We start from the raw sequence: 18,290 nt of genomic DNA on the forward strand, positions 1-18,290 counted from the left end.
TATCAAGAGTGATAGGTACTTCCAATGACATGCTGAACATTCTGAGCCAAGGTACATTCTGAGCCAAGGTACATCCCACCAAGGTACATTAGAACGTTCAAGATAAGGTGACCAGATTTTAAAATTGGTAAAGCGGGACACCATTGACCAGGGGGGGGGGTCTTGATCAGAAATGTGGTCTATATGGAGCAACAAAATTTTTCATAGAATGCATAGAACACAAAAATAGTATTGTAATATATATTTTTAATTCCAGCATAAGTACAATTTGCCAGGTGCCCCCAGATGTCCCTCCAAAAGTGGGACAATCTGGTCACCTTAGTTCAAGACCCACTCCTCCCTCACCTTCTCAGCATAGGGACCAGCACATGGTTGCTGCCCCTTTAACTCTACCCCCCACACACACCAGGGCAGATTGCTAAGACTCTCTGTACCTTCCAAGGCTACAGGGAACAAAGGAGCCATGCCAACTTACTTCAGAGTATTCCCATTAATCTCCATAGGTCACCACTGAGGACAGTCATGCTGAAGACCACCCATTCAGCATATGGGTACAGTTCCTCCTAGAGAGCAGACCTTTCCCCTTATTCTGCAGCACTGAGGGGCTTAAAAGGGCAGAGCTAAAGGAGACCAGCTGAGTCCTTGCTGAGGGGGAGTCTTTGTTCTTGAGTTGTGGGAGAAGACCAGAAACAGCTGCAGAGATATGCAACCTTGCAGTTGGAGTCTGGAAAGGTTACTCATGAATAAATCATGTAGGGGCAGATTATCTTTATAATCTGAGAAGGAAGAAATGCTGTTGCCTTCTCTGGTTTTTGTGGGGGGCAGTGGTTGGGTTTCTGTTGCTTTACATGCTTTTAAAAGGCAGTCATACCTATACATCAGGGGTAGTCAACCTGTGGTCCTCCAGATGTCCATAGACTACAATTCCCATAATTCCCATGAGCAAATGCTGGCAGGGGCTCATGGGAATTGTAGTCCATGGACATCTGGAGGACCACAGGTTGACTATCCCTGCTATACATGTTTTAATTTGCTCACACCCTTGGCAGCCTTTGCTGGGACAGAAAACCCAGCCTGCCTGATGTCCATCAGGTCATGCTCTCCATGCAATTCCTCCTGGAGAGGAGATTTTTCCCCTTTCTCTGCAGCACTGAGAGGGTTAAAGGGGCAGGGCTGATGGGGAGAGAAGCACAGAGTGGGAAAGGAGACCAGCAGAGTCCCTGTTGAGGGGGTAGGTTTTGCTCTTAAGTCGTAGGAAAAGGTCAAGAGACACAGCAGAGAGATACAACAGCAGGGAGAAGCTTTGCATCCATATTCTGGGAAGGTTTACTTACAAGTAAGTGATGGGAGGGCTGATAAGGTTTGCAAACTAAGAAGGGAGGAATGCTTTGGGAGTAGCCATCATAGGTGATTGCAGCAGGGAAAATAATGTTGATGTGGTTGGGACTGGAAAGATGTTGTCTTTCCCCTAACATATGGATACCACCTTGGTCTTGCTGCAATCTTTCCAAGATCATCAGAGTGAAGCAAATTTGAGACCAATGGCATGGAATATGGAAAAACTAGCCCAAGATTTCCTAGCGAGGCGGGTATGCTGGTTGCTGCCGGTTGTTGGGTAGTTTTTAATTGTTTATTTTAAGGGAAATTGGGGTTTTAGGGGAGTATATTTTATCCTGTAACCTGCCATGAGCCGGCTTTGCCAAAATTGGTGGGAAATAAATATAAATATAGTAATAATAACAACAACAACCCAACTGGTTGCATGTGGAGGAATGGGGAATCAAACCCAGCTTGCCATATATTGGAAACTGCTCTTAACCACTACACCATGCTGTACAAATTGCCATTGCCATAAAGAGATGCAGCAAGAGCACAGGCAGAAGAAGCTGTTGCAGGAGGATGGTATAAGTCTTTTTGACTTGCTCATTGATGTTTAGAGGATCATTTTCTTTTAAATTCGGAACTTCTGACCAGTGGGAGTACTCATGCACTTCCTACATGGACTGTGTGGTTAATAAGCTTTGCCATCTGAGAAGGGAGGAATACTTTTGCCTTCTGTGTTCTGTGTTTGCCTGTTTGTTGGGGAGTGCTTCATTTTCAGTCACTTTAAATGCTTTTAAAATGTGACTTACTTCCTGTTTTAATTTGATCGTGCCCTTGGCAGTCTTTTGGGGGGACGGAAAGGCAGAATGGGGATAATCTAGAACTAGGGGCTGCAACTGCCATAGACAATACATGATTGCCCACAAGGGATACAAAATTCCCCATAGGGAATAATGTAAAGAACACTTGCCCACAGAGAATAATGGGAAGCACGCCTGCCCATAGGGAATAGTGGGAAATATATTGTCCAGAGGAAATAATGGGGAGCATGCTTGTCCTTATGGAATACTGCAAACAACACTTACCCACAGAAAATGATGAAAAGCACACTTTCCCATAGGGAATAATTGACAGAACATTTCTGCCCTGATGCACAGGGAGGACAACAACCTCAGTGCAGTTCTATGCCATGAAGCCCACTCTTCGCAGCATCCATTTTATGACAGGGAACTGTTCTGTGTTCTCAGCAGATGAACTCCAATTACAGGCAATCCCCAAGTGGACAGTGGATATTGGCATCCACCAGCCTGCAAAGAAACACAAAATGGCAAATTGGGGGGGGACCCCCCTCCCCAAAAAAAACCCAGAAAGGAGAAACAAACCAGACAACAAACACAAGGACCACAACACACAGGAAGGACACAGAATTCAATGCAAAATGCAGGAGGGCTCCACATGCTAATAGAATCATAGAATAATAGAGTGGAAAGGGGCCATACAGGCCATCTAGTCCAACCCCCTGCTCAACGCAGGATCAGCCCAGAGCATCCTAAAGCATCCAAGAAAAGTGTGTATCCAACCTTTGCTTGAAGACTGCCACTGAGGGGGAGCTCACCACCTCCTTAGGCAGCCTATTCCACTGCTGAACTACTCTGACTGTGAATTTTTTTTCCTGATATCTACCCTATATCGTTGTACTTGTAGTTTAAACCCATTACGTGTCCTTTCCTCTGCAGCCAATGGGAACAGCATCCTGCCCTCCTCCAAATACACACCTAAGTGTGGCCCTGCTACCCACAACACCTTTGAAAACAAGATACACACAACCCAACATACATACTCAACACTCATCCCCTTCACATATAAAACAAGTCTGGAAATACACTAAAAACAGCAGTAAAACTAGACCAGACACCAACACTCATTACAAACATGCCTCACAACACACAATGCAGCAAGCAACCCATTCAACAGCATCAACCAATGTCACACACTACTGGAAATAAAAAACAGATGCATTACAATCAAAACAGCCAATGCATTAATAGAACACTACACACAACACCCCTTCAAGCCTAGTCGCATTGATGGAATGATTGGATAAATATTTATCTAACTTTATATACAGTGGTTAATTAGATAAAGACTGGATTTGGGCATATTATTCAGACAGTATAAAAATCTGTGCATCATAGGGTCCATGTAGAAAACTTCATTGGATAGGTTTGGGAGGGAAACCTTTTAAGATAACTGAAATTTGGAGACTATCTTAGGTAGGAACTCCAGCCTTGGCCTCAACAGTATTTTATCACAGTGAACCTGCAAAAAGGGGAGTTCATAAGACAGAGAAGTCTTAGAAGACAAGGATAAACTGCACAGAGCCATTGGCTCAAAGAATTAGTTGGCTAAGAAATTGGTTAAGAAATACAACTCCAAATGGAACTGGTTGTTGAATTGGAGGATATAGGTGTATTAGACCCTTTATGAACTGCCTAGCTTCACAGGAGGAAAACACAGACAAACCATTAACAGGTACACATAGAAGAAAGCCAAGTGAACTTTTATGGATGATTTTTTAGCTTTCATGGATAAAAGCTACTAGAGGATTTCCCAGACCACACATACATTGACCTTTATCCCAGACCACATATTGCTTCCACTTATAGGTATAAGAGTGCCTTGTTGGAAGCTTCCTGGATGCTGTAAATATTTCTGAAACTCTATCATTTCACCGTTAGCCAAACTGTCAGATGCAACTGGCATAATTGGTGTGAAGATGTCTGTCTGTATTAGCCCCTTTCAACCTTTTGACCATGGAAGAAACCCTGAAATAGTTTTCAGACTTCAAGAAACCTGGAAATGGTAACATGTGCAAAAGTGGACACAGAAGTAAGATGCGGGAGGCAGACAATAAATTAATCGAACATTTACTATTTTCATTGTGGATAAAGAGACAAGGCCTGTAGAACAACAGGGAAATGAGCTCTATCCAAACTTCTGGGAAAGGTAGTGTAATCTCTGGGAAGCTCTTATGTAACACAGGGGTCCCTACAACCCTGGTGGGGAATCCCTGGTCTATATGTGGGCGATCTGGAGGCAATGGAAGAGGAATAACTTATACCCTTGCCAACTTTGCTAGAACTGGGATCCAATTTATCCTTGGACACCAAGAGGCTACAAGAATGCACTGTATGTTCTTTGCCTAGATTTTTGTGATTAAAATATACAAGGGAGGATGCATAATACAGACAACCCACCTATCTGAATTTGAAGGCATCCCCCATTGAACCTCATTCTGCCCCCACCCTGGAGCAGGTTGCATTTGGCATTGACGCTTGGTATGAATAAGTCTGTAGCTGGGGTGTCCCAAAGCTGGAAAATAGGGTTGAGATATTGGCTGTTTCTCCCATTCATGAGTATGGGTAAGGTCTCTGCTTAATTTCACCAGGGTATTTTGGACACTAGATATATGAATGGCCACAAGATTACCCTTGTTTCCTAGTGCCAATAACCAAATATTTGTGGCCTCTTTGCACAACCTTAGGAACCCTGTACCCCACTGTTTGTCCATGTAGAAAACTGTTGTCAGTGGCCATAAGAGAAGCATGTGTGAGGGAACTCAATGATGCTCCAAGCTCTAGCCTCAACCAAATGCCTGCTAGAAGAGCTCCATCTTGCAGGCCCTGCAGAACTGTGCCAGCTCCATCAGGGTCCTCAGCTCATCCAAGAGCTCCTTCCACCAGGTAAGGGCCAGGACCTGGCCCTGGTTGAGGCTAGGTGTGCTTCCCAAGGGCCAGGGATCACCAGTTTGTTACTACCCACAGAGCAAAGCACACTGTGGGGGGCATAGATGGATAAGCAGTGAACAAATATAGGGTCCAGACCATGTCAGTATGAGAACCTTAAACTTGATCTGGAACAGAACCAATAACCAATGCAGCTGCCTCAGAACTAACTGGGTGAAGCTAAAGCAGGATTATGATCCTGCCTCAAACATCAAACTCAGATCCTTGGCAGGTCTACAACACTACCCATTATGGTGCCATTCCCTTTTATCTTAATCAGATAATATTCTTTTTCTTCAGAAAAATGAATTCCGGTCAGTACCTCAGGTAAGAGGTGAGAACAGCTTGCAGTAGTGTTCCCTTTCACTAAGGTGACCAGAGTTGAAGGGAGGTAAGACAAGATGCGCCGCCGCTGTGGCAGTGGCAGCAGTGGCGCCCCCCCTCCGACTTTGCTCACCATAACCTCTCGAGCGCAGGACCGTCGGTTTCCCGCCTGCATGGTTGGCGCTGGGCAGGTGGGGGCCAAGGGCAGGCTTCTGCCTGGCGTATCTGCGCAGGCCAGCCACAGGGCCAACTAGGGCAGAGTGCTGCTGCCAGCCATCCTGCTGGCCGGGGGGCAGGGAGGCAGGGAGGGGGCTCCAGCTGGGCCATGGCACTGCGGGAAGTGGGACTTTAAAGGACCCGAGCGGGACCCGGGATGATGTCCTGGAAGGCATGAGTGTCCCATGGGAGTCAGGACGGATGGGCAGCTTACCTTTCGCCAACAGCAGAAAAAGAACTGAGGAAGCAGTGCTAGCCCCTCCCACGTCATATGACTTTTGGGTGGAAAAGACAGCCTCTCTGTGAGGGGATGTGGTAGCATTCTAAAGCTTGCTAACTCCTCTCCGTATCTGGCATGACAAGTCCCATATGGGACTGCACAGGAGCCACGAGGATGAAAAACTAAAGTCAGATAGCACAATTGATGTGCTGCCTACATAGCACGTAGGTTCAGGTGCAGCCTTAAATTCCAATCCTTGGACTATGATTGAAATTTAAAATCCTCGAAACCTGATCTTAAATGGAAGACTCTTTAATTTTAGGAAATATAATTGATTTCTACACTCCTCCGTAGAGTAGTTACTGAAGGATCAAATTACACATGTGCTATAGAGATAGGTTATCAGAATCTGCACAGTTTTTTCTAAAGGCTGTGAGAGAGGCAATTTGGAATGGTTCCAGGGCATGGAGAAGGAGGACTTGACTCCTTCAATCATTATCTGGATTTCAACTGCTATTTGCCTCATACGGAAAACCAAATAGGTTTTCTTAGATTTACATATGGCATTCCTTGCCTCTAGTTTTTGATGTTTCATGGCAACACTCAGTAAATTTCATATTTCCAAACTAAAAACACAAATAGACCAGGCAAAAGTGGTTTGGAATGATATTCAGCTTCTAATTCCACATGGGAATACATAACCATTCTTTTGAGCCCTTTGGCCATGTTTTCTAACTGCTGTTTGGTTAGCACCACTTGCATAAAGTTACCTTGTATTAACCGAGACTGAACACTCTCTGTATCCCGCTTCAAGTGAACAACTGAACTACAGTTGGCCCTAAAATTATCCAGAGAGATGCCAAAGGGCAAGGAATTTATTTCTCTGTGACAGCTGTGGCTAAAAATAATGTGGCATTTCTAATTGTCTGGAACCACTAAGATACTTGTAAGCAGGCTGAGATCATCAGTTATCACAAAACAGAAAATGGAAATAATTTATTGCTAAAGAAGGGCCTCAAGTATGTGTTTACTATAATACAAAACAGAACATAGGGCTGGCTGTCCTATTCCTCATTACTGTATAAATATCACAACTGAATTTTTGTGTTCTCCATTTGCAACTTGTATATTTTATGCCACCCATTTATGGCTTTCAGATATGCTGATGCAATGTGTCTTTCTGCACGACAAAAACAATTTGCCATTTGAGCTTATACAACTAAGTGAGATATTCAGGTATTCTCCATCCCACTGACCCAGTTACGGGGCTTGAGTAAGGAGCAGATGAGAATTAGCACCACTCCTAGTACCACTTATGCTGGAAAAATGGAAGACAACAAATAGAAGAAGAAGAGTTGGTTCTTATATGCTGCTTTTCCCTACCCGAAGGAGTCTCAAAGGGGCTTACAGTCGCCTTCCCATTCATCTCCCCACAACAGACACCCTGTGAGGTGGGTGAGGCTGAGAGAGCCCTGATATCACTGCCCAGTCAGAACAGTTTTATCAGTGCCATGGTGAGCCCAAGGTCACCCAGCTGGTTGCATGTAGGGGAGCGCAGAATCGAACCTGGCATGCCAGATTAGAAGTCCGCACTCCTCTCCCCGCACCCCCCAGCAGCCGATTAGCTTGCAGCCCAGTAAGCTTCTTTCTGCGGGAGGGGGGAGAGGGAAATGTGGCCGCCAGAGCAAACACGGATGCACAGCAGTTCCATGCATGTGCATTTGCACCATGTGTGGCCGCAAACACGCATGTGCGGCAGGTCCGAGCATGCGTGTTTGCAGCCCCACCAGGAGCGCAAATGTGCATGTGTGAAAGTGCCGCGCATGTGCATGTGCGGCCACGCATGGCACAAAAGTGCATGCATGAAAGTACGAAAGTGTCACACATGCGTGAAAGTGCAGCACACGTGCATGTGTGGCCACGCATGGCACAAATGTGCATGCGTGGATCTGCCACACATTCACATTTGCACATGGGCTGTCGCGCACCTGGATCTCCCTCCCCCCCCCACCGGTCCGCATCCTGAAAAAGGACCACTGCTCAGACCACTGCTTTAGTGGGTTCGGATGATGTAAGGCTGAGTCCATGCCATGGGGCTTTGTGGTCCGACACTCCATTTTGCCATTTGTTTATCTAATATTCCCTATATATTTTTACTTATCTGAAAGCATCTTGAAGACTTGGATACTTGAAACAATAAGACATACTATAAATTATGTAATTAAAAATGAAAGAATAGACCTGGATAGAACAGAAGTTTCTTTGTTCATTAAACACAACACAGATTAAAAGCACAACTGTGAAAATTTGCTGCTGTAATTGGCTTATTTACATTCAGTCCATGTCACTTCACTGGATGTCATAAATGTGTTTTGAAGAAACCTGACTAATGATAAGAAACAGAATCCTGACTAATGATGCCACTTACCAAGGAAGGATATGAATACCTTTCAGGGCAAACCAAATATTCCTTGCCTCTCCTCGCCTCCTTTGCTTAGATCCACCTCTGTGGCCTACAGCCATCTGCCTCTTGTCCATTTCTTCCATCCTTATTTCCTCTTGTCCTCTGGCTTTCCACTCCTGCCCTGAGCTTCAGTGACACACAGCTGGAAGGCTTGCAGACAAGTTACAGGCAGCCTTTATCAAAGATTTTTATCCTTTTCCTTCAATAATTTTTACAAAAAAATATTTTGTGTGCTGCCTTTTCAAAAAATTATTTTTAAATTTATTTTTTAAGCCAGAAACTTACAATCCAACAACTAAGTACTATATATTAAAAATACATAAATACAAGTCAAAATTATAATAAAGTCTACATATACGTTTCTGTAAACAAACAATAAAAATAAGTATATATGTAATTGCCATCTACATGTGTTTAAATGCTGATAGATTTCTATGGTCCTCAGTCCACTGATTTACCAAAGGTGGGTCTTTATCTTTCCAGTGTTGTAATATGAGTTTTTTAGCTGTAGTAAGATACAGAGGGTCTGTTTCTATTGACCATCAAGTTAACTTCCAAGAGGTAGGCAGTTAGTTTAAAAGTGCATAAGAATCCTCAAATATCAGTGAACATTCTAATACAAAATAGATATGAGAAGCTGCTTCTTCCCAGAAAAAACAAAGAACTGGATAAACCCAAAGTATATGTGTAGGTTACAATGCTGGCAATTTACTTTACTAATTCCTTAATTAAAAAGTCACTGTGGTGTCCAGTATATCCTAGATATATATATATTTTCTACTGCATAGGTCTCCACTTAAGATTCACAGCGTAGGCATAGACTTTAAGGATTAAAAGAGGCAGTGGTGCACCCATTGCTGAAAAAAACATCCCTGGACCTGCAGGAGCCCAACAACTACCGCCCTCTCTCACACTTAGCATTTCTGGGGAAGCTGGTTGAAAGGGCTGCTGTGGATCAGATATCAACATTCCTGGAGGAAACTTTCCTTGACACATTCCAGTCGGGTTTCCAGCCGGGCCATGGGGTAGAAACAATGCTAGTAGCCCAGATGGATGACATCCACTGCCAGCTAGACTTTCAGCAGCATTTAATATAGTTGAACATAAACTCTTAGCGCAATGCCTTGACAATACCAGGATATAGGGCAGTGGTCCCCAACCTTTTTATCACCGGGGACCACTCAACGCCGGGGACCACTCACCGGGGACCACTCAACGCCTTTTACTGAGGACCACTCAACGCCTTTTACTGAGGTGTGTGTGGGGGGGTAGTTTACTCCTCTACTCTCAACCACTGCCCTAACGCTCTCTGATCGCTATGGTACCTTCAAAGTAAGATACAGACACGCCACAACAATGAACATAAGGAACATTTTCTTTTCATGGAAATTTTAACTCATGACAATGACAAATCAATGGGAACCCTGAGCTTGTTTCTCTGCAACGAGATAGTCCCATCTGGGAGTGATGGGAGACAATGACACCCGAAGTGTGTTGTAAAGGGCCGGGGGGGGGGGATGAAGTAAAGGCCCGGGGGGGGGGGGAAAGGCGTCCTTCGGGGCCCACCTCCAATTAGTCGTAGGACCACATGTGGTCCGCGGCCCACAGGTTGGGGATCGCTAACATAGGGGACAGCCCTCAAATGGCTGATCTCTTTTTCTCCAGGATTGCAGACAGAGGGTAGCTATAGGAGAGAGAGTATCTAGATGTCATCAGCTCACATGTGGAGACCCACAAGGGGTAGTCCTCTCTCCTATCCTATTTAACAAACATCTTCATGTGCTCTCTTACTTAACTGGTGTGGAAGTTTGGGCTGGGATGTCACCAATATGCAGATGACACTCAGCTCTTCCTCCTAATGGATGAACACCCTGATTATCCCCCTGAATCCTTAGCCAGATGCCTGGAAGCAGTGATGAGGTGGCTCAATTCGAGTCATCTGAAGCTCAGCCCTTCAAAGATGGAGGTCCTGTGGCTGGGCAGGAAGGTTCCAAGCAAGCAAGTATGCCTACCCAACCTGAATGGAGTGCAACTTTCAGTAGCTCACTCCACCAGGAACCTGGTGTGATTCTTGATGCCTCCCTTTCCATGGAGGCACAGGTCATGAGAATATCACGGCAGGCCTTCTACCATCTGCGCCAGGGCAAGCTACTAGCACCCTACTTGGCCCAAGAACATCTAGCAACAGTGATCCATGCAACGGTCACCTTTAGACTGGACTTCTGTAACTCAGTCTATGCAGGCCTTCCCCTAACCTTCCTGGAAACTGCAACTGTTTCAGAATGCTGCAGCCAGTATCCTCACAAATACACCATGTAGGTCCCACATCTAGCCTGACTTTCAACAACTTCACTGGCTCCCAGTTGAATTCTGGATCAGGCTTAAAGTTCTGGTAATCATCTTCTAGGCCATATGCGGTCTGGGCCCAGTGTATCTGAGAGATTGTTTCTCTGCCTATACCCTCCCCCCCCAAAGTGCATTATGTTCTGCCACCAACAACTGGTTGGGGATCCTTGGCCCCAAAGAAGCATGTTGGGCCTCAGACAGGGCCAGAGCCTTCTCTATCCTGGCCCCACCTGGTGGAACGTGCTCCCTGAAGAGATCAGGGCCCTTCCTGAGCTCCCATAATTTTGCAGGGCCTATAAAAGGGAGCTTCCATAAAAAAAATATTTCTTCCCAATCATTAGATCTGGTTTGGCCCATCATGTTAATTTTTATTAATTTTATGAATATATCTGCAAGGTATAGGGATTACACATAAAATATAAATAATCCTAGGAATAATATTCATTTTAAGTGTACTTGACTTTACCTCATCGAGGCAGGTTTAAAGTTGCCCATCTGTCCAGCTCCGAAGATGCACTTAGCTTGTTAAAATTTAGTATAGCCATATGCATAATATCTCTAGGAAGCAGTATTCCAAGATAGGTAATGACAACTGGGAACCATGAGAAACATCAACAGTCAAATACATTCCATGATATATTGCCTTCCAGTGGCACCAAGTCTGATTTTGGCCAGTTAATCGAATAACTAGGCAACTTTCCAAAGTTATTATTCATTAATAATGCAAGAAAAGAAGACTGAGGTTCCAAAATAAATCATAAAAGATCTTTTGCATAAAGAATAATCTCAGATGTTCAAATTTGAAAAAGTTATACATTTTATCACTTCAACTGTTTGGCAAATGAATGTTTTCTAGTAAACCTACCCCTTCTGTATTTTCATTTGACATTCCTCAGCTTTTGTTTTACCAAACTTCTTGACACTGAAATTTCCACCACATTCAGTTCTGATAAGCTTACTGTTTCGTATATAGAACAAATGCCATATGTTTTTGGTTAAGAGAATGCTTGAGTGAGAGAGAAGTATCTGAAGCCAATGTATAAAGATCTGGTTTCAGTAAATTATGAGATAATATGTGTGAACAGGTTTATGTCCAGACAATTCTCCTGCCTAAACATGCAAAATAATTTTTTTTCTATTGAGCATGCTGTAGATGGCACAAGATATACCAAAATGAAACAAATTTCACATGTTTGAGGGAACCAACTACTAACAATAATTATATTTTAAAATGATAAACAAGAAAAGCTAAGTGTTTTATCAGAACTGAGCCAATGCTCATAGAAGGACATCAACCCTATGCTCTCTTGGGGAGAGGAGTAGCAGCTGCTGCTCCAATTAGGATTACCTGGTCACCCTGGCCACCAGCAGTGGCTAGGGTTGCCTGCTCCACGTTATGAAACTCCTCGAGATTTGGGGATGCTACCTGGGAAGGACAGGAACCTCAGCTAGATAGAGTCCCATAGAGCCTACCCTCCAAAGCAGCCGTTTCCTCCAGGGGAACTGATCTCTTCAGTCTGGAGACTAGCTTAATTCTAGGGGATCCCCAGGTCACACCTGGAGGCTGGCACTCCATACTCCAATACATAATTATGCTTCCAGAAAAGGCCATCTGAAAGTGTACTCTTGGATGCACACACAAAAATTCTTTTTATTGAAAGTTTGTTTTCCAACTTATTATAAGGTCAATAAGGTCTGGTGGCTAGAGTGTTGGACTAGATTTATATCACCAGTGATAATTTAATTGGGTAACCTTGGGACATTCTCTCGCAGACCATTACCACATTGGAGGCACCACGCCACACTGCCACCTGGTTTCCAGCATGGGGCAGATAGACCCTGCTCCAGCATGGAGGAGCATTTGGTCATCTGCACCCCATCCATCCCAGTTTTGTGCTCCCGCATGAGGCAGCTGGTGCATTGAGTTTTGACCATGCTGCAGGGTGGAGTGGACCATTGAAAAAGAATTGTAAGAATGTTATGCAATCACATGTTATTACAAATTTTAAAAATGCCCCAGGTGGCTCCACCATGCTGCACAACAGAGCAACCTGGGACATCAAAAAAAAATCTTAACAATGTGGTATTGTAGGCAAGGGTGAGGAGAAACTGGACCAGGACAGCCCCCTTCTGGACAGCCTAGGCCTGACATACACAACTATGAGGCCTGTGTTCCCTTGCTGCGGGCCAACTGAGGGCTTGAGTTGGCACCAATGTAATTTAAAAGCAGGAATTTGGCCCTATCCTAGATGAGCGGTGAGTCAGGCTGAATTCCTGGTGTGGAAAAGGTCTGTCTGTCTGTCTGTCTGTCTGTCTTAATTGCAGTCTAACTTAACTCACAAAACTTTTGTAAGGATGAAATGGGCATGGCTATGTATTCCTTCCTGAACATCTTGAAAGAAGGGGAAGATACATACAAATGCAATAAATGAAAAAGAATGTTCAGACTGTCCTTTTAGTGCTCTGTATGTCTTGCAGTAAATGTTAGAAGCAGCAATAAACAGGAATTGTGGCACTCTAAACATTAACAAGGTTTTATTGTAGAATAAACTTTTCTAGAGAAGACCCTCTTCTTCAGATGCAGTGTGATACTCACTAGGCAGACTATTATATATGAAAAAAACCCAGCAGGGTCAAAGGGCCATGAAGTACATAACAAGACATAACTATGCATGATTCAAATATGATACAAAACGTCTTCCAGCCATTACAGATGTTAACAAAGTTAGAAAACTAAGAAGACTGTCCATTATTAGTATCTTTAAATAGGACAGGGTCCTATTAAATAAAAGAGTAAGGCCACCTGGGGAGGAGTTAGGGCGGGCCCTGTCCAGGATAAAAACTCAGAGGGCCCAATCAGAGGGCTCCTGATTGGGCCCTCCGAGTGTCCATCCAGGGCCAAGCAGCCAATGGGGAGGCACGCAAAGTGCTTTCCTATTGGCCCCTCACCAGGACAGACAAGAAATTCCATTCACCCAGCCCAGTCTGGCTGCCAGTCTGCTCCTGACCACCAAAGGGAGAGGAGGTCAGCAGGGCTGCCAAGGGGGATGAGAACAGAGGCTTAGACAGGCTGCACCAGCCCTTTTCGCCCCAAGGCTGTCCTAACTGTCATGTCCAACTGCAAATTGCCTCAGAACCCTGACAGAGCTGGCAGGAGGCTGCAGAGTGCTCCCCTCCCCCCCCTTCAGGCCTGCTGCGAAGGAGCCTCTGACAGGCCCTGACTGAGGGAAGGAGGCCTTTCCAAGAGCAACGCAGGGGTGTCTGAGGGCCTTCCTTTTGAGGGGGGTGGGGACTTTCCCCTTATGCCAAACAGTTGCCTGACAGGGAGGCTACAGAAAAAAACCCTTCTCACTTAAAATCCTGCTCTGGCCGGGGGTTAGACACAGCCAAGCTATGTGTCTTTCTTCTTTGCAACCCTCTGCAGATTTGAGGCCACTGCACAGCATTATTCTGCAGAGGAAGCTGGTTCTTTTGTCTCCTGTTTCATCTGCATAACAACCCTGTGCAGTAGGCCTCAAGTCTTTCAATTCAACAACAACCTGTGTGGGAAGCCTTAAATGTTTCTTCTCTACCACAACCCTGTCCAAAGTAGCCCTTTCTGCCTGGGGAGCTGAGCTTTATACTCTGCAGGTGAGCTGTAATTCCAGGAACTCTCCAGGCCACACCTGTAGGTTGGCTACCCCTGGGTTGGAAATATTCCTGGAGGTTTGGAGGTGGGACTTCAAAATCGTACAATGCCTCAGAGTCCAGCCTTCAAATGAGCCATTTTTGCCTGCAGTTGGTAGGGAGTGGTGCAGGAGTATCCCTCCTGGCCTATAGGTTATGGCCAGCCCTTATCAGCAACTGTTTGTATTCTGGGGCGCAGACAGGCAGACCAGCATCAGTCCTCTGAGTCTGGAAAGTGCAGGAAGATCTAAATAAATATTTACAGCCTGAAACTAAATAGAGAACAAGTAAATGTATGGAGACAGATCGTAACTGAAATAGTAACTGGCAAATAACCTTGGCCTGGCAAATAAAAAAACAGTATTAAAAACCTTACTAAGGTCAAGACGGCTGTGCACAGACAGTCTTCCTCTTAGGGTTGCCAGCTTCCCTGTGAGGCTCGCTACCCCACCTCCCTCATGGGGAGTCTGCTATGGGGAGAGAAGGGGAAGACGATTGGAAAATGCTTTGAGACACCTGAGGCCTGCTGGATCACTGCGGCCCATTCCCAGTTCTCTCAGATCTCTCACAACCCTACATACCTCACAGGTTGACTATTGTGGAGAGACAAATGGAAAAGGTGTTTGTAAACCGCTTTGAGACTCCTTTGGGTAGTAAGCAATAGGGTACAAAAATCCGTTCTTCTAAGGAGCAACCATGAAAGAAGCATGTGGGCACATAACATTTTACCAACAGTGAAAATATGGGAGACAGAAGGAACAGGGTGGACACCTGTGTACTGTGACTACCCTATGTGTATTAGGGCAGAGGGGCATTTCGGTGAATGTGGCCTAATTCACACAAGAAGGGAAATGACGCAGAACTGGGGGGAATTGGTTGCCATGTAATCTTCCCCTAAGAAGAGTCTCCAGTCTGATTTTCCCTTCACATATCTGAGGACATGGCTCTGGAAAGCTCATCTGTAACCACTATGCCACAATTCCCAAAGGTCAGTCCTCTCCCACAATCAACGAACATTCCACACCACAGGTTCTTGACACCCATATCTCCACACCCATGGCTTCATTTGCCACCATGCCACCACAACCTCCCACACAACACACATGACAACCCCATGCCCTTACAGACTGGACAACTCCTCCCCTTCCTCTTCCCACTGCCAAGCTCTAGCACCCGTTGTATTCTTAGAGACAACGGGCTTTGCCCCTAGTTCATAATAATCTTGGTATTTCCTGGCTCTTTGGTCCTGCTGTTTATATTTTTATAGCCACTTAGTAACAACCATTATACAGACATGATGGTGTCCATGAAAGCTTGAATAAAACATGGCAGTCTTTGAGGTGCCACAGGATTCCTGTTTATTTTAGATGCAAGAGACTAACACAGCTACCCTCGATCTTATATCCTAGCAAAAGGCCTAGGCAGACTCCAGTTTGAAAGACGCGACAGCAAAGCCCCTCTCCATAAACTAGAATCCCAGGCAGCTTTCCCCCCCATTTGCTCAGAAATAAAGTTTAAATTAATTCAGAAGATCAATTATTTGTACCATAAGGGAAAATAAAACAGGCTCTTACAGGTGGAATCCCAGAGCTACGCAGTGTGCTTAGAGCCTAGTGCGTATGCAGATCTCTAGATTGTTACCAACAACTGCCAACACAAATTTCCCAATGGCTGAAACTGATCATTTGAGCAAACAGCACCCACTGTGCACATTCTATCCCTCTACAAACATTATTTTACTTTACTTCATTTTTTTCAAATTTTATCTTGTTGGTTATTTGAATTTTACTTTGTATTGTTGCTCTGGCTTTTTGGCCAACACGGTGACTATATATTGATTTGTTTACTTTGTTTAGATCCCTCTCTCTTCCCAGTGGTGATCCAAAATGGCTTAAACATTCTGCCCTTCTCCACTTGTTCCTCCCAGCAACACTGGGAGACAGGTCTGGCTGAGGTGATGGGATGGGCTCTAAGATGCCCAGCAAGCTTCCATGGCAGTCTGGGGATTCAGCTCTGTCTCCCAGCACCTAGTCTGACACTCTAAGCACTATACTCTCAATGAAAATTCATCTCTGTTACCAATACATTTATAAGGCATTGTGTGCATTGTGTAATAAATAGTTGTGTTTTATTTCATGTATTAGCTGCTCAACCTTTTAGGTTCCTGACTTGATTTTCAGGTTGCCCCCCCCCCCCTTTTGTTATTTTCTTCTCATGAAATATAGCCATGAGTAATACATGTTTCTGACAATTTTAACAGTTACTCATTTCAAGCTTTATGTCTGCTATATGACTCCGAGGAATCCAAGTCCTGGATGGCTGATTCTCTAGAGTTTTGCTTACAGCAAACACAATGCAATGTTCGGCTGAGTGCATCTCAAAGTATCTTTCAAATAAGCTGCTGTGTTAATAAGAAGGTATTGTCTGCTATCAGCTTGACTTTGCTCAAAAAAATGAGGGGAAACAACCATAATGCTTTGATTCAAGATAAAGAAGAGTTGGTTCTTATATGCCACTTTTCTCTACCCGAAGAAGTCTCAGAGTGGCTTACATTCGCCTTCCCTTTCCTCTCCCCACAACAGACACCCTGTGAGGTGGGTGAGGCTGAGAGAGCCCTGATATTACTGCTCAGTCAGAACAGCTCTGTCAGCGCTATGGCGATCCCAAGGTCACGAAGCTGGTTGCATGAGGGGGAGCATGAAATCAAACCCAGCTCGCCAGATTAGAAGTCCACACTCCTAACCACTATACCAAGCTATTAATGAGACATATTTGCTTCACAACATCAGAACAACAAATTTCATACAGCCAATTTGGAAAAACACCAGGCATGAGCAAACATTTCAAGAAGTGGAGGGGGGCATGTTTGTTTCATTGGCATTTTGATTAGATTGCAATATACCAAAATAACAAATATGAATTAAGAACTGTAGCAATTCAGATAGAGAACTGAGAAAGATACATGATGCTACTCTAAGTGCCCAGAGTTTGTTGGCTATACTTTAAAATGCTGAATTGGGTTATCAATCTAAAAGGGAAAGGGAAATAAATTTGGTGAGTAGAATTGCTAATTACAATGCTAACAAAATTCTAGCATCACAGTTTGGAAATGAAGGCCTAGAGTGATCACCAAATATTTACTAATACTATTAGTTTTCTTAGCACTTGATGCATTATAAAGAATGTAAATGTATTGCTGCATAAATGAAGATTTGGGTGTCTTAAGAAAACCCTCTCCTGCAGTGCAGTGGCTGCAGGAAATTGGTTTGTCCACACTCAAGGCAGATGGTATAATCAAAGCAGCACAGCTGTACTGTAAGTAAATCTTACGCTCGGTGAATTACTGCTTCTGCTAATGGAAGTAATTCTGTATATGAAATGGAAACAACAGAGGGTGAAACAAAGATCTATTAGAGAAACAAAATGAAGAATAATGGGATGTCTATGTCTGAGCATTTCTTGGCAAACAATGCTACTCATGAAATGGAGAAACACTGGCATTACCAGACACAGAATGGGCATTAAACCATTAATCCATCTAATTTTAAACAGGTCTTCCATCAAGAGACTCCAAACAACACTGATAAGGAAGAAGGGTACTTGTGTCCAACTCACACCAGCCATCCTAGATTATGATAGAGAGTAATTATTAGTGTCAGGGTAGAGTGATGGACAGCATTTTGAAAGACAGGCTCTGAGTGCTGAAGTAACAGCAACAGTAAGTGAAGGGTTAAGAATCTTCTCATATTCTAGTTGTGCTGAGAGAGAGCCAGTATTCTGAGTCTGATTCTGATAGAACCTGTCAGTCTGTGCTTAACTGACCATCCGCTATAAGGAGAAACTCCTGTCCTCTGCTGCCAACAGTAACCGCTACCTGCCTTCCTTTAAGTGATGATCTTTCAAATACTTAAAGAGAGTAATCAGGTCCCCTTTCAACCTCTTCTTC

General features: G+C 44.3%; 1 protein-coding gene and 1 long non-coding RNA gene across 3 annotated transcripts in view; one reads left to right on the forward strand and one right to left on the reverse strand.

Annotated features, from left to right (window-relative positions):
- GALNT18 (polypeptide N-acetylgalactosaminyltransferase 18) overlaps nucleotides 1-18,290 on the reverse strand; it is a 425,513-nt gene that overhangs the window by 270,643 nt on the left and 136,580 nt on the right. The window lies entirely within an intron of this gene.
- LOC143828754 (uncharacterized) lies at nucleotides 1,036-16,480 on the forward strand. Its single transcript, XR_013227851.1, has 2 exons — nucleotides 1,036-1,336; nucleotides 16,201-16,480. It is a non-coding gene; the product is annotated as an uncharacterized LOC143828754 (long non-coding RNA).

The sequence above is a fragment of the Paroedura picta genome, chromosome 2 (genome assembly GCF_049243985.1).
Source record: "Paroedura picta isolate Pp20150507F chromosome 2, Ppicta_v3.0, whole genome shotgun sequence".
Classification (NCBI taxonomy): domain Eukaryota; kingdom Metazoa; phylum Chordata; class Lepidosauria; order Squamata; family Gekkonidae; genus Paroedura; species Paroedura picta.